General features: G+C 42.1%; 1 protein-coding gene across 7 annotated transcripts in view; it reads left to right on the forward strand.

The window, feature by feature from the left end:
• Positions 1 to 17018, forward strand: part of ENPP2 (ectonucleotide pyrophosphatase/phosphodiesterase 2) — a 721223-nt gene that overhangs the window by 375942 nt on the left and 328263 nt on the right. The window lies entirely within an intron of this gene.

A 17018-nucleotide genomic window follows, 5' to 3' on the forward strand; every position in this document is an offset into this window, starting at 1 on the left:
TCTCTCTCAGAGCGCTGAGCGCACGGTGCACGGACCAATCACAATGCTGCAATCAGCAGCATCGTGATTGGCTAGGGTAGTCTGGAAGCCTGGGTGCTTCCTGCTGAGGAGAGGGGGCAGCTCCTGACGGCGACCAGCACGTTTATTTTGTATATATATATCCTACCCACAACACCTTCCTCCCCCCCCCCCCCCCCCCCAGCACTCACCACCGTCCCCTACCAGCCGCTACTGAATGTGAATGTTCTTGGCTCGAACGACTGATGGTGCCTGAATGTGCCCATCCGGGAGACTGCAGAATGGATTTGGGAATTCGATGGCACGAAAATGTACATTTTTCCGACAAACGTTTACGTTTTTTGCGGCATGTTATTTTATTGACAGTTATTTACTTTGCATAGCTCTGTCTTGTGAGTTACGTTTAGCAAATGTAAACTGCTTACGGATCTCGGGATTTCGTTTCTGGGCATGCCTCCTCCCCATATCCCACCCCTTCTCTTATGCTCCTTTCTGTGTTTCTTTAATTTAATACAAACACTGTTAGTACTTGGGTACTAACTTCATCAGGCTCGAGCAGGAGTGACGTAATCTCCTTAATTTACACTGTTTTAAGATTGGCTGTTCTCACGCACCTACCGATCCAGCACGTGCCCTGGCTGGACATAACTTACCCTAACAATCGCATCATGAGGAAACAGGACCGTATCACCTCTGCCAATCACAACTCATTGTGCAAAGACCTTTGCGCTGATTTATAATTCATTACCAATTGTTCTCCTGACTCCCAAGCTGTCTCGTCCGTAGTGATCACCTGCTTTTTATCTCCATGCCTTGCCCAGTAAATCAACACTCTATCGTCTCAGCTGTCTACCGAGCTGCAGACAATTGTTTGATGCAATACAACCCGGAAAAAGCTGATAAATGCAGATGTGACTACAGATCTCGGATTTCTTTTTTGATGAGTTGTTTCTACCATTCTTGCCCGTTGCTAGTAGGTTTCCCTCCGAGTGTTGCACTGATTTAAAAGCCAAATTGCCATATATTGCTTCATTCAAAAGTGCTCTCTTGCGGATGACAGTACATGGCGACAAAGTTCAATTGGCAGCAGGAGACTGGCGAGATCAGAGGCTCGCCATTTTAATAGCTCGGTACCATGAATAAGTGCTTTTCGTCAGTTGTCTTAAAGTAGCACGCCCGCTTACCTTGTCCCATTTTAGCCAACCTGCGGCTGCAGCACAGCCTGGCGGGTGTTTGCTCTGTTCCTCAGCAAACCGGGAAATCTGAGGTTAACGCGAGAACCACAGCTGCTTGTAAAGTACCTTTTGTAAATGTGATTTTAGTGTGCCACCCACTTGCCCGGCTCACCACTCACCGTAGTTGCCAGCCGCCACTGTTTAACTACTGTTGTTGTAAGTTTGGGCATGTGCAAGTGAGTTCAGAAGCTCCAAAGGAACTGCTAGAATTCGGTGTCATACATGCTTGCCTGAAAGCCCACTACTGTTTTAACTTTTAACTGTTTAACTTCCATAAATTAGATTTATCCGTGGAGCTTCAAAATAATAACTTTCTCTCATGGGTTAGCGACATATTCATGTCTACATTATTCTGCACTGACAGTATGGTGCTACTGAACAATTTAAGAGCAGGATTGGTGAGATGGCTAGAAATCTTAAAACACTTGAAATCTAAAAACACTACTGCTGTGATAATTGCCTGAAAACAAACCGGAAACACATGATGATGTATGGTCATTCCACTTGTAAAATAGCATTGGTTAGTTGGTTGTTCTAGCCTTTAGTTCATGCTAGATACTCTTACTTCGTTTTCGTTATTGACAATAGCTTGATTTGGAAATGTTATTCTGATTCTAGGAGAACAACCATAATGACCATGATAAAAAGTCCTCCTCATCTTTCATGTTAAAAAGGCTGCCCTTCCATTGTTACCTTTAATAAGGGCCAATAAAGCCTTGTTTTGCCAAAGGGCACCAATCAGTTGCTTAAGCGGTGCTTAATTTGTAAAAAGAAAGAAGTGCCAGGTCCTCGTCAGGAGGCCACTGCTGCGTGTGCCCCCCATTGCCCCTGCCAGCGCTGCCAGTGACAGTACCTACTGAGCATCTCACTGCTATAAGTGTGACAATTCTGACTATTCTAGGCCCCCAAATCTATAAGAATGGCTTGGGAGGCCGGTATTGGCCATTTTTTTTTTAATTTTTTTTTTAAAATATTTTATTGAAAATCAGCATTGATAATTCCATACATACATACAATTTTGCTCTATACATATTCAACACATAAAGAAACCTCATCAAATCCAATTAATTATTGGGGCCCATAATGCTAACCCAAATTTCTTTTTTCTTCTACCTTTAAGTTTATACAAAGCGATTTCCAAATTATACAGAGCTAGCAGTTTAGCCTTCCGAATAGAAAAAGACGGTGAATCCGGACTCAGCCATTGAGAGGTGATGCATAAACGAAAAACGGCCATACATAAAAGCAAAAATCCCTTTTCAGGAGTTGAGCGCTTTCTGATTATTATGCCAAACTCTTATCCAAATAACACTAATTGAGGTGTAATATCGACATGCACCCCTAGAGCTAGATTCAGAAAACATTTTACCTCATTCAACAAGGAGACTAATACAGAGCATTCATAAAACATATGCACCGAATCAGCTGCCCTCAGAGCACATCTAGGACAAACATCCCCCGATTCGTCTCCCACTTAGCTATCTTCGCTGGGGAGTAGTATAAGTCAAAGATAGCCATATAACATTGGCTTTTAAAACTGCCTGATAAAAGGTCAGCATCCACCAGATTGAATACTAACTGTAAATCAACACCTACTATCCCCAGCCTTCTATCACAGCCTTGCTCGAAATGTGCAAGATCGTCCTGCTGGGTTGCCATTATGAGTTTGGAAAGATGAGAAATCTTACATCTCCCCTTTATAGATTCTAATATCAAGTTCTTTTCCATACTAATGAACCCTCTTAGATTAAGTTTATCTAAAAAACTTCGGGTTTGGAGGTATTTAAAGAAGTCCGCGCATTGCAGCCCAAACTTCTCTTGAAGTTCAGAAAACGACATAATTTGATAATTTAAAAAGAGGTCCCCAATAGTCCTAATCCCCTGAGTATTCCACCTCAAAATAGTTGAGTCATAGAAAATTCCAGGAAGCTTCCCTGTTATTCCTAGAGGCATATAGCGATTATATTCCTTTAGAATAAACTGTTTACGAACTTTACGCCAAACTACTACTGCAGCCCAGAGCGTCTTAAAACGAGTTCTTTTATAATAACTTGGTTCGAAAAACTTTGAAAATAAATACCTAGCTTCCGGCCCCATAATTAACTCATATATAGAAGGAAAAACAGCTGGGTCTTTATACGTCTGAGTACCAAAGAACAGTATCCCCATATGCTGGAGCATTGCGGCCCAATAATAGTAACGAAATTGGGGGATATCCAACCCCCCCCCCCCTTGCTTTTGATAAACTGAGCCATTTATAGGCTCTCCTTGTCCTCTTATAACCCCATATGAAACGGGAGCACATTCTTTCTATCCTTATAAAAATTAAATTGGGTAACAAAAGTGGAATTGTACGAAATAAATAAAGAAATTTAGGAAAAACCACCATTTTAATAACGTTGCACCTGCCATATAAAGACAGGTGCAGATAATCCAGATTCTCTAACATTTTGCTGGTTGAGACTAATATTGGATCAAAGTTTGCATTAACAATAGTTTGTACCTTTGAGGCAATTCTGACGCCCAAATAGATAGCCTCTGTCACTGTATTTACACCTGTCAAAACCTCAGTACCCGTAAAAAGGACTTGTCTTTTGCAAATTCAGTTTATAGCCTGAAACCGCACCGAATTCCGACGTCAGAATTTCGATGCGTCTCATAGTTTTGACCACATCACCTGAAACAACAGCCACATCATCTGCGTCAGCTAGTACTTTAACAGTTTCCTGCATAGGTTTGACTGGCATGATCTCTGAGTCTTGCGCAATTTTGGTCAACAAAGGATCGATATAGAGAGCAAAAAGAAGAGGGGAACAGGGGCAACCCTGACGGGTGCCCCTGTAGATCTTAAACTCCTCAGAGTGCTTCCCGGATATACGGACTTTCGCAGCAGGGTGGATATAGAGTGCTTGTACTGCTTTGATAAAAGGTAGTGAAAAACCTTTCCAATAGAGAACCGCCCATAAAAAATCCCAGGAGACCCTGTCGAATGCCTTTTCGGCATCCAACAGGGCCACCCCTATTGAAGCTTCAGAAACCTGGGCCCAATCTAAAAGTGATATTATTCGGCGGACATGGTCAGCAGTACCTCTCCCGCTATAAACCCATGCTGGCGTTGTGAGACTAGGGATACAATAACCTTCCCTAGTCTTCTAGCAATGAGCTTAGAGAAGATCTTACTGTCTGAGTTAATTAGCGTAATTGGGCGGTAAGAGGCTGGTTCAAGCGCATCCTTCCCTTTCTTTTTAAAGACTATTATGGTTGTCTTAGACCATGATTCTGGTGTTATACCGTTCAATGCTTGCTGAAATAAAGAAAATAACACATCGCGGAGTTCAGCCTGAAAAATGATATAAATCTCCAAGGGGATCATATCTGGCCCCATCGCTTTCCCCTGAGGTAAAGATACCATCGCTAGCTCAATTTCCTCCCAGGTTACAGGAATAGAAAGCATATCCTTTTGTTCCGAGCCTAGGCAAAGAGATGGGATTTACCCCAAATAATCCCCCGCAGCCATGGTTTTTTCATTTTCATACAGCTTTTGATAAAAAATGTTAAACCCCTCCCGGACTCCAGCCTCAGTTTTTTGTAGTGAGCCATCTCTATCTTTAATTTGATCAATCTTAGTTTGGTTCTGTTTTTGCCGTAACCTATTGGCCAACAACTTCCCCACCTGCTCCCCATATTCAAAACATTCCCTTCGAAAAGGTTGGTATTTAGCGGCTGCTTCATCAGCATACTGCTGAAAAATTAGAGACCTCTGTATAGCCACTTTGTTTTGAGAGACATAAACGTCCAGCCTATCCTTAATATTTTGAGCTAGCTCATATTCTGCCATACTTAAAGCTAGAATACGTTGTTCCAATATGTATTTTAAAGTATTATGCTTCTGTGCCACAAATCTCAAGGTTTCAACCCTTACACCGGCCTTGAATGTGTCCCAAACCACTGTATCTGGGGCTGAGTTTTTATTGACTAAGAAAAAACCTTGCAACCATAACTTAATGTGATCCCGATATTCCTGATCAGCTAAAAGCTTCCTATCAAACGTCCAATTGGATATCAAAGAAGGTGCAGTAGAGATTTCAAATTTTAACACAAGGTGATTATGGTCCGAAATTAGTCTCGGCAACAAAGTAATTAAGGCTTTTTCCAATATCACATATGAGACCCATATGTAGTCAAGCCGAAACAGTTTATTGTGGGGAGCAGAATAAAAAGTATAGCCCAGCTGTCCTTTCTTAAGCCTACTCCAAACATCGTATAAACCCTGACTCCTGGCTAAGTTACACAATGATTTATAAACTCTTGGCTTTCTCCCCACATATGATAAGCCTAAGATAATATTGACTGACTCGTCCAAATGTATATTTAAATCCCCACATAGTATGATGGGTTGAGGCCAAGTAGAAAGTTCTAAATTAAGATGATCATACAGTTCAGGTTCATCCAAGTTTGGCCCATAAACAGAACAAATCGTTAATACCTCCGTATTTCCAAACATTACCTCAATAATCACCCACCTACCACACTTGTCTTCTTTATATCTCCTACAGGACAGTACCCCCATCTTACAAAGAATTGCCACGCCCCTAGTATTCGTAGATTGTTTTGAACAAGCAATCCGCTCCATCCCTAGTTTTTTAAGCCACACCCTATTGGCCCAGGCAATGTGTGTCTCCTGGAGACAGAGCACATCCCAAGAAAGTCCTCTAGCTAGCTTTGTCAAAACCTGCCTTTTTTTTAAATCGTTCAGACCGCATATGTTTAAAGTACATAATGTTAATAGTTTCATTTTGTTCTTCCAAATTGAAAACAATGAACCCCCACTTCATATATAGTCTCTACCATATATCCGCTAAACCTCTCATGAAAAAATATAGACCAAGCTATATAACTAATTATTGCATAAAGAAGAACCTCTCGTCTCAGACAAAATAACATTATAGCAAGTATTGGAGCTGATTTTTTTCTTCCTTTTACATCCCCCCATCACCACCCCACACCCCAACCCCCAACAACACCCACACCCCCAACCCATCCAACATCCCCCCTCCCATCCCACCCCAACCCATCCCATAAAGCATTGGGACAATAGTCCCGGTAGATGGAGAGACGAGCCACCGACCTCCCCCTCCTCGGCCCCTCCTGCAATGTTAGACCAGTCCCGTCCAGGCTAATCATATACCAACAAAGAAAAAAAGAAAGAAGATAGAGTATTCTATATCTAAACTACTCCGCTTCAATATCCCTAAGGGTTGAGGAAACGTAGACTAAAGCCTGGTACATAATAAACTTCGACATGACCTCAGTCCTGAACCCTAAGAAAAAAAATGACTATAGATTTTGCAGAAATTCTTTAGCAGAGCATTCTTCCGTGAATACTGATGACCGTCCCTTGACCACGACTTTGAGCTTCGCCGGATTTTGTAAAAAAAAAACTGAGCTCCTTTTTCTTGAAACTTCGGAATAAGCTGTCGGAATCTCCACCAGAGGTCCACAGTTGCCTGGCAAAAGTCCGGGCGTACAAAGAATTCGCACCCCCTAGCCTGAGCTTTCTTAGTGGGACGGGCCAAATCATAAATCAAAAATGATTTAGTGAAATTAAAATAGCTCTTGGTAGAGGGTTTCCTTGACCCACCAGTTTCCTCTGATGGAATGGGAACCGGCGGGCCCTCTGAACCTCTGCCTAATAACCTCCGGGAAGGCCTCCGACAAAAGCTTGGCTACAAATTTCCGAATATCTGATCCTTCTTGCCCCTCAGGAACCCCAAGAATTCTCAGATTATTGCGCCTTAGCCGATTTTCAATGTCCGTGATTTTCCATAAATAGTCATCCCTATGAGCATTCAAAGCTACAATCTCCTTTTTCTGAGATAACGCATCGTCCTCTAATGTTGAGATCCGAGTTTCGGCTTCACCGATTCTTATAGCAGTATCTGCACATGACTGGGCCACCCTGCGAAATGAGTTCTGCAATTTCCTTAAAACGTTCTGGGTGTGGAGACTGTCAGCCTGCGCCTCTGCTCTGTGCGCCATAATGACGTCTTAAATGATGTCCAATGTAACTTTCCGATGCTCATGGCTAGTGGATTCAGCCGTACCGGATAGTAAAGGCACTATGAGGGGCTGAGTATTAATTTGAGGATTAGGCGAGTCTAAATAGGCCCAGTTTGAGGAGTCGTCTGACCCTTGTACACTCCCCATGACGGATAGTTCCCCTCGAGCACCATCCTCTTAAATATGCTTAGCTTCACCTGCCAGACCATCACCTTCCTCTGCCCCTGAACTTCCCCCTTCTAGCCAGTCTTTCACCAGGCTTTCGACTGAGGAACGGTCGGACAGAGAATAAAAATCTTCTCCGGTAGAGACTTTATCCGGAACTTCAATGTGGCATCCCCCCAATTGCGCAACGCCTGATATTAGTCCAGGGTCCCCTGCAGACTCCCCACAATCTATAACCTTCATTTGTTCAATGACCTTCGTACCTGTATTATTCTGGTGTCCATCACTAGAATCCCATTCACTTCGCAAGGTCAAAGATGTCATGTTCATAGCCGACTGTACCTGCAGCGGGACTGAATCTCCCAGAATGCCTTTTTGCGATTTCTCACCAGCGAGCTCCACGCTCTGATTACCAACTTCAGTCCCCAATAGCGCTTGTGGTGAAGCTACTGGTGCTGTATCCAAAGTCTCACAGACAAGACTCTTACAGCTGGGAACATCCGAAACCGAACCCAGGACTGGATGTAACAAACTACTAAGGTGAGTTTCAGCTGCTTTAACTGCATCCTCTTGTGAAGGCTTCTTATACGCCCGTACTTTAAAAAAAGCCTGGACTTTGGGCCGTACATCGCAAGAGGGGGTTCCCTGCCCTTCACGAGCACCTTGGCCGGCATCCATCTGAGATGATAATCCCTCTTGAACCGCAGCAAGAGTTTTCCCAGTTGTTGCTGCTCCGGCTACTGGACGCGTCTTCGTCTGCGAGCTGAGCGGTTTGGGGCGCAGAGCCCGGCTCGATCCCTTAGATGCCATGGCGTTCTGAAGTCGAAACTTCGGATCAGGGGAGATTTCAAGCCTTCCAAACGCACGGATACAATAGCGGTGAAGAAAAGTCACTCTGTAGGCAAGCGGTATTCGCCAGAGCATTGTTCAGTGCTGCCACATTCACGGAGACCGGGAGCCTTTACCGTACAGGTATGCGTAGCAGTCGAAGGCCGGGAGGAGGAGCAGCCCGCTCAAGCGGCCAAACGCTTAGCCGCCATCTTGCTTCCGGTATTGGTCATTTTAAACGTATATTGAAATAACAACCAGCAGTTGTTGTGTTCTTCTCTATATTATCCCCTTCGGTGCTCATGACGGAACGGTTCCGTCATGAGCCACGGTTGAGCTGTGCTCATGACGGAACCGTTCCGTCATGACCACGCCCGCGCAAGATTCCGTCAGCACAGCGGCGGAATTTGCGCAGCATGGAAGGGGTTATACAAACATCGCCACCATGTGGAAGCCTGTCATAAGTGCCGGTGCTGACAATTATGTGCTGGTACCGAGCATTGGAAACCACCGGCTCATATTAACCACTGGGCATGATGTGATTTGATCTAGACAAGCTTGAAGGTCTTGTTGATGCTAACATTTGCACTGAGGCTTTCTACTCTGATTCAGAGATTTAACGACAGCCACCCACAGCTGCTTAATCCGCTTGTAATTGTGTTGACAGTATATGCCTTATTAACACTGCAGTGATAAACTAGGCCGGCACGTAGCGATATATTGCTATAGTATCCATCGCATAACTTATTTCTAAATCCAAGATTGACTAGTGTCAATGTGTGGTTAGATATTCTAAACCTGTGGCTATTTATTTGAAGCTGTTGTATAATAGAAAACACCTATAATGTTGCTTTGACGATCTTCAACCACAGGTAAGGTCGCTATTCATGCTTCTCCGAATGGTTCAGCTACCCTTCTTGAATGTCTGTGTAAATGGAGAAATGACCCAAATTGTACTTGAAATCTTGATTATGTCTTAAGTCTGAGGAAATATTATTCCTCTGAAAGCTTCTTAATAGATACAGGAATTTATATATTCTGCCTTTTACTGGAGGAAGTAAATTCCTCAACTTGGTGAAAATTATTAAATGCGATACAAATCCCCTATAGCTTACAATAATGTTGCCATATGTTTTGACTTTTTTGAGGAACTGGTGTAGTGCTATGAGTTTTGATGTAGGATTTGTTTCTAAATAAGTATTGTTAAAAAATTGAAAGTGTAATAACTGTGGAAAGCGACACTATATTTGTAAGCAGTAGGTTATGAGTTGTACTTGGTTCTCAGACAAGCGACACACTATTGCACCAGTTTATTCTTCGGCTCTTAAACTGGATCCCTGTATGGGAAAGCCAGATCATCGAATAGATATTAAATCCTTTGTTCTGGTAATGAATGACTCAAATCAGTTTTAATTGACTTAAGTCATATTTTACATCTATCTGGTTAATGGGAATTACTTTCTTCAAAGACTACTTGGGACAGTGCGGAGTAGGGTTTACTCTTCCTGCTGAATTTAGAAGCTTAACATTTATAATCCATCAACCAGAGTCTTCTAATTTAGCAGTGGCACATTCACTAAACTTCATTTGCTTTCTATAGAACTACAGTTTCTGAATATGTACATGTAGACTGCAGTTGTGGTCCAGCTGAGAGTTATTGCTATCTCTGTAGACTCACAGTAGCGTACTCATCTTAATTGTTTTCCGTTATTATTATTTTTCAAGTGCCCCTTATCCTAGTCTTGGTGCTTTATTTTGTTATTATATTGTAGTATCATTGGTGTTGGCATTGTTATTACAAGTATCGTTGTTTATATTATTGTTATGACTGCTGCTATTATTATTATATGCTCCTTTTCATTGTCTTGATGCTTCAATAGTATGATAGAACTGGAGTGCTGACACCATTTAGAGTTCAATGTGCTGCTTGTATACATAGATTTATATGTGTCTATACCTTCCACTATATTGTGATCACCCACTTCAATCTGTCCTGGTTGACCCTGATATTCCAAATATATTCTGTTGTTCTGTAGTGAGTAGATTTGCTGTCTGTGGTCCTGGGTTGCTTCTCCCGTTACTATTTGATCTCATGAGGATGGCTTGTCACTGCTCCTGAAGTGCACAACAATGGGGGGTCAACTTGATAAAGTGGAAGCGCAAGATAAGCTTCTTATGTTTCATGTTTACTTGATCGGAATGGCCCTCTTACTGTGTCAGAATAGCTGATGCTCTTATTGGTTCACCACATTATTGCTCTGTTGCTACTTGCCCCATAGTTTCATTACTTTTTTCTCCGTGTATGAACGTATATTAGAATTTGATACCTAGCGAAAAAGTGCTTGACGTGTGAACATCTCAAGCATTGATTTTGTATAGATTAAGGGCCACTCGTATTTGGAAAGCCACAATATATTTATTATTGAAGATTCTTTTTCTTAAGAGAAATCCTGACCAGTTCTTGCTTAATGAAAACCAATCTGATTTTAGTGGCTCTGAATAAGTACTACGTCTTAAGATGTGGCTTAAATACTACTATATTTCTCGAAATACTAAATATCTCTTCAAGAAGAGTGGACGGAAATATTGTTGGATCCCCAACAGCCTTCAGCATATTGTTATGGAGTGCTTCTTTGAGACACTTGAGGAGTCCTACATGATATATGCACCTAATTCACATGGGATATAATATATCTAGTAAATATGGTTTCCTAAATATTAACTTTTTTCTCAGAACTATGTAATCGCAGGTATAGTGTATTTCCTGCTGGGATCACTGGGCTATTGAAACATAAATGGTTCAAATGAGTACTGGAATGGAGTCATGATTTCAGATTTTACGGTGTTTCTAAAAAAAATGTGGTTATGTCTTAAACTTTTGATGCTGCATCTAAGCTCAAACTAAAGTTGCTAGTGTTAGACTGTTTATTGCAAGTGTCTTCTAATTTTTCTTGGGTATTAGATAATTGACCACACTGAATCCTGTCAGTAGGCCAGTCAATGAAGCTGCCCCAGGTAAACATCCAACTCCTGTCTGCTACGAGTTCTAATATAGGGTCACCAAAGTAATTCAAGAAAATTCTATCTAGAGAACTGGTGGTCTGCATGGCCACACAATGGTAATTTGAGGGAATCCATTGCATTCCCAAATGACAATACAATGTGAATGTAATCAAGATAGGAGTTTACTTTGGCAGCTTTTGGTTGGAAACTGTATTGGAATTTAGAAAGCCTTTGGAATTATGATCTAGAAGGAAGAAACACGTCATACTACCAGTGACGAAGGATTGAAAATCATGGCTGAGAATCAGCACCAGAGGGAAGACAATTAAAGATCATAGTGATAGCTGAAATGAATTTACAACTAAACCTGATAGCGTCACATCTCGTGGTCGGAGGGGCCTAAGACATGTCTGTCTCTAGCTGTTGCTTTTCTCCTTAGGGAAGTTGTTCACTGTGCTTGATCTTACCAGCACGTTCATGGGCTATAGAAATGTGTGATATTCCAGTGCCTATCTTTGTTCCTGTGTGCTGGCAGGTTCTGGATGGCTCTGGGTTCCTTACTCATCAAATTCTTTAAAAAGCTGTGTTGGGGCAGTTCTCTTTTACCACTTGCAACCTTACCTTTGGAAACTTTGTTTGGTAACTCTGGTCTCATACTGGTACACAGTATGGCTCCATTCTCAGTTAGCTCTGTTCATGAAACATGAATTGACGCAATGAGCCTTCCCCAATCCAATATGAACTCCTCTGCTAAGAACTTATCTGTGAGTTTTCCAGTCTATTATGGTGGGACAACCTCCTGTATGTCACTTCTGTGTTATTTTCCTGTTTCTCCTTTATAATGGAAGCAGCTGCATCTCAAATGTTCTGGTATCCATGATGGTAAGTTTTTCCTTCCTGGTTATTTTTGCTCCTTGTTTCTATTGTTTGTCTTTTGCACTTCGGTACTCTGAAGGAAATTCCTTAAGCTTTGTCTACTGGGTTTCTGCTCCTGCTGGAGTCGGTTGCCATATACTCTGGTTTGTGGGGTCGTGAGTGCCAGGTCCCTCTATTATTTTCAGTCTTAGATTTCTCCTGCCATTCAGAGTATTTTTTTTTTTATTCCACTTGGATTTTTTCTCCATTAGCGTCCCTTCAGAGTTTCCAGATGATAATCGGAAGTGTTAAGCAACACTTTGGCTCCAGGAAGCAATTGCCTGCCTCCTTAAATGAGCGGAGAAGGTGTGATTATTGCGTCCACCAGTTGAAGGTTTAGTACATCAGTTTGCTAGCAAATTAGTCAGTAGTTTCCTGTATCTCTTTTCACGGTACAAAACTATCTCTGTTGTCAGTGGCATGGTGAAATGGAAAGGAACATTGCTTTGATTCATGAGTAATAAAGTGAATAATATGATTTGGGATTTGAGGGGGCAAGTTATGCAACTGTTTCTCTTCTGTTCGGTTATATGTGAGCAAACGTACAATTGCAAATGGTATTATCAGGGTAAAAAACAAGGTATACACGTTGAGGCAGTCAACTTTTAGAATGGGCGGGCAATGTACAACAGGTGAGACAGATGGAGAGACCAGCAACTTCAGTTCATACCCACCCAATATTGAAAGGTGATTGAAAGATTGGGCTCGGCCAGACACTGATTCTGAGTTTGTCCTAGTTTTCTGATCCCTGCGCTAGTCCCTGTGTGTGCAAAGGTTGGAGTTCCGAATTAGGTCATACTGCCTGCACTTGGTAAATACCAGATACATTAACTACTTCACTCTCGTTAAATTTCGTCAGGTCAAACCTGCTCAAATTTAACAGAGGGAAACAATATGGTATTTACAGAGACATGCTGATTTTGGTAGGTGCTCCATGTTATTACGGAAAAACTCAGAATAGATGCGTTTGCTGCAGGTCTCAGTGGAAGAGCCAGGTCTTGAACCCTTTTCTGAAGTTGGTCAGATAGGGTGCAGTGTGGAGGTGGAGGGGGAGGATTTTTCTAGGATTTGGCAGCGAGATGGGAGAAGTAGTGTCCTACAGCGCCGCAGAAGCATATGCGGAGCAGAGGTTCCTGGGGAGGGGGTGTCGCTGGAAGTGCATTCTCTGGTTCAAGTAGGCGGGTCCTTGGTCTTGGAGGACTTTGTTGGTGTGGGTCAGGAGCTTGAAAAAGCATCTCTTCAGGACCGGGAACCAGTGGAGGTCTTTCAGGTGTTGGGTGATGTGGGGTCTCTTGGGAAGGTTGAGGATCAGTCTGGCAACTGCGTTCTGGATCATCTGGAGTCTTTGCATGAATTCGGTGGTGGTGCCTGGCTAGAGTGCGTTACCATAGTCCAGTCTGCTGGTGATGAGGGCTTGCGTTACTGTCTTCCTGGTGCTGATGGGGAGCTACTTGAAGATTTTGTGGAGATGTGGAGCATGTGGAAACAGGCTGAGAAGATGGTATTGACATGACGTTTCATGGAGAGTTTGCTGTCATTTATGATGCCCAGGTTGCAGTCATGGTCTTTCTGTGTCTGGGTGGTCCAGGTTCCAATGGCCACCAGGAGTCTTTCCAGAAGGCGGTGTGTTTGCCAAAGATCAGAACTTCAGTCTTGCCCATGATGAGATTTAGGCAGTTTCCCTTCATCCAGGCTGAGATATTCTTCATGCAGTTGTGGAAGTTGCTCTTTGTCGAGGTGGGGTCAGCTGAGAGCAAGAGGATGAGCTGAGTTTCATCGGCATAGGAGATGATGTGGATGTTGTGTGATCTGACTGTTTGAGTTGAGTCATGTGGGCCAAATAAGATGGGGACAAAACAGTGAACTTACAGAGTGTAATAAGGGTGAACAGAGGGGTGCAGTAAGGGTGTGTATTGGCAACTACTCTGTTTACCCTACGTATTAATGGACTGGTTGAGTCCTTAGATGACTGTAATGAGGAACCCCGAGATCACGGGTAACACAGTTGTGTCTCTGTTGTTTGCTGATAAGTTACTTGTATCCAGAACTCCAATAGGGCATCAAAACCTATTAATTAGGATTTTAGTGACTTGGTCTAGAGGTAAACGTCAACAAGACTACATTTATGGCTTTTAGCCTACATAAGTCATTAGAGACAAGGTTAAACTGGTTTACACCTTCCTGCAAAAAGTAAAGGAATTAGATTACCTGGGGGTAAGGCTCACATATACAATATCGTAAACCCTGCAAATCTCTAAGAGCCAGCTCACATTGCAGCATGTAAGCTTCTCTTTGGCCAAAAGGTTAAAGTATACCCTTATAGGCCAGCTGTCCGGTTATTGGTAGCTATCAGTTTAAAGGTGTTGTCGCTGCGCTATATGGCGCAGCGATCTGGGGATCTCAGAATATAGGGGCCGTTGGAAAAACAGAGAACATCTTCATGAGATAAATTCTTGTCTTACCTCGAAATGCGCCCTTGATCCCCATGTGTCTGGATCTGGGGCTTCAAATTATAGCACTTGTAGCAGCATTCAGACCCCTAGGCTACTAGATCCAAGTCTGGTCTTGCATCTCACCGCTCACCATGAGACAATCATTTCAGAAATGATTGCAATTGATAGTAAAAGGGGTATACCATGGCTTAAATATGTCAAGACCTGGTTGTAAAGACTCAGTAGGAGTGAGCTTTGGTCTAACCCATATTACATACAGAAACGCGCCTTGCTGTGCCTTCAGAAGAGATACTGGCATTACCCCAAGGGGTCTTTGGCTGAATCACACTACTGCTGGGGAGCTAACGGGAAGGTTTCTGGACCTCAAAGATAACTTGCTTTGTGAGGAATTTAGGAATCCGATTGAACCTCCTTAAGCGAAATCTCTATACCTGAGCTATTTAGATATGAAATTCTGCCAACCAATGGTTTTTGCTGTAGATGGAATGGATATAACATTTCTCAATCTTGTCTTGATGGCTCCAAAACAGAAGAGCATGCCTTATTCTTCTGTTCTAGATACACAGGTCATAGGAGAACTTGGTCAATTTCGATCTGTCGTATTTTGTCAGCAAGACATATGAGGGCTACAATTCGGATTCTCAGAAGCGATATCACATTGTGGCTAATCGTTGCCCTGTCTAAATATCTGTTATATGCATCCCGGCTAAGATGCTAGAATATGTCACCTTCTGTAATAGAATTAAATCGTTATTTCCTGATACTACATCTGTATTACAAGATGTAAATCTATCCTCGTCATCAGCAGCGAAGCTATAGATCATTTTTAGCACTCTCGAGATTTCAACTTGGCGATTAATTGGTCTGTTTTCTCTTGAAACTGCCTTAACAATCTCAAGAAAACCAATGCACAAGATTGCACTTTAGTTATATAATGTACTGTAATTTGTGGTATTTTAAATTGGCTTTACCATAGTTCAATAGACACATGCAGGTGTGGCAATTTTTAATTGACTGTTTTCTTCAGCAAAAGTTCTGAATCTCAAAAAACAAAAATGTCAAACGTGCCAATATTCTCAAAAGTGTCGGTTTTAAGTACTACTTGTATGTCGGTTGATGTTCTGAAATGATTTTACAGTCTACTGTGTATCGTGTTTTGCTTTTTACTGTTTTTGCTTTTAAAACCGCAAATAACATATCTGCCAATATGATCTAAAGTGTTAGTTTTATGGACTATTTGTATGTATATTGATCTGAATTAGTTTTACAGCTTACTGTGTATTGTATGTGCTTTTATGTTTTTTTCTTTTAAAATCGTATAAAGTATATTACTACTACTGCTACACTGTCACCCTGTTCATGTTAATGAATCTGTCTCTATAGCTATGTAGTGTAGTTGGCATTCGTATAGCGCACAGTCTGCCATTTAAAGCTGTACGATGCTTCTGAGCGCGATTGTGGAGTTCTGAGATATTCTGGGACGATGTATTCTGGGTGTTGTTTTATGGTCTGTCTTTGGTTGGGTGGATGTGACTTGTCCGGTGACCAGTGACCTACAGATGTGGTGGTTTGGTGTTTGAGAGGTCTATGGGACGACATTTACAAGTTGCTTATGCATCCTTTGGTCAGGTAACATGCCCTTTGCCGAGAAATTAATAGATATTGTGGTCCTGGTATGGATTAATTGAATATTTATGTTTGGTGGGTCTAGTAGCAAGTGCTAAAGAGAGAAATACGATAACCTGCTACAGGGCATCTCAGCAATGTGTTGTGTGTATGTGGGTTATTGTATCTAGTGAGTACCGTTGGGGGTGTACATGGTAGTGTTTGCAGCTTTATGATGGCGAGTGCTTGTGTTTCTCCTATTCGGTTTACCTGCATAGTTTACATTAAAAGAGCATAATTAAACAAAGCCAGGACAATTAATGCAGATGGTAGAATAAGCAGACACAAATGCACCCTTCTCATTAATCGTAATCTAGTAATGCCAGTCTGCTACATGCTGCCCTACACCTTCAGCCGTCTGTCATTGTTCCTTATTACATTTAAATAAGTGACGACTGGAAATCAACACATGCATTTTAGGTGACTGGGGACGCAAGTGGGTGCTTTGTGCATCCATATACAGCTGGCACATAGGCACTTTGTCCATGTGCAGTTTATTTGTGGAAAGCATAATTAGTGTATCGAATAACTAAGCCGTGTTTTTAGCAGCTGGTAAGACCCTGGGTGTTAACTGTTTCTAATACCCTGAGCAAGTCTGCCTTAGTGTCTAATTATTACATCTACTAATTATATGATGTATGAAAACTAATGGCACAGTGGTAAAGATTCCATGACC

The sequence above is a fragment of the Triturus cristatus genome, chromosome 5_1, assembly GCF_964204655.1.
Source record: "Triturus cristatus chromosome 5_1, aTriCri1.1, whole genome shotgun sequence".
NCBI lineage: Eukaryota > Metazoa > Chordata > Amphibia > Caudata > Salamandridae > Triturus > Triturus cristatus.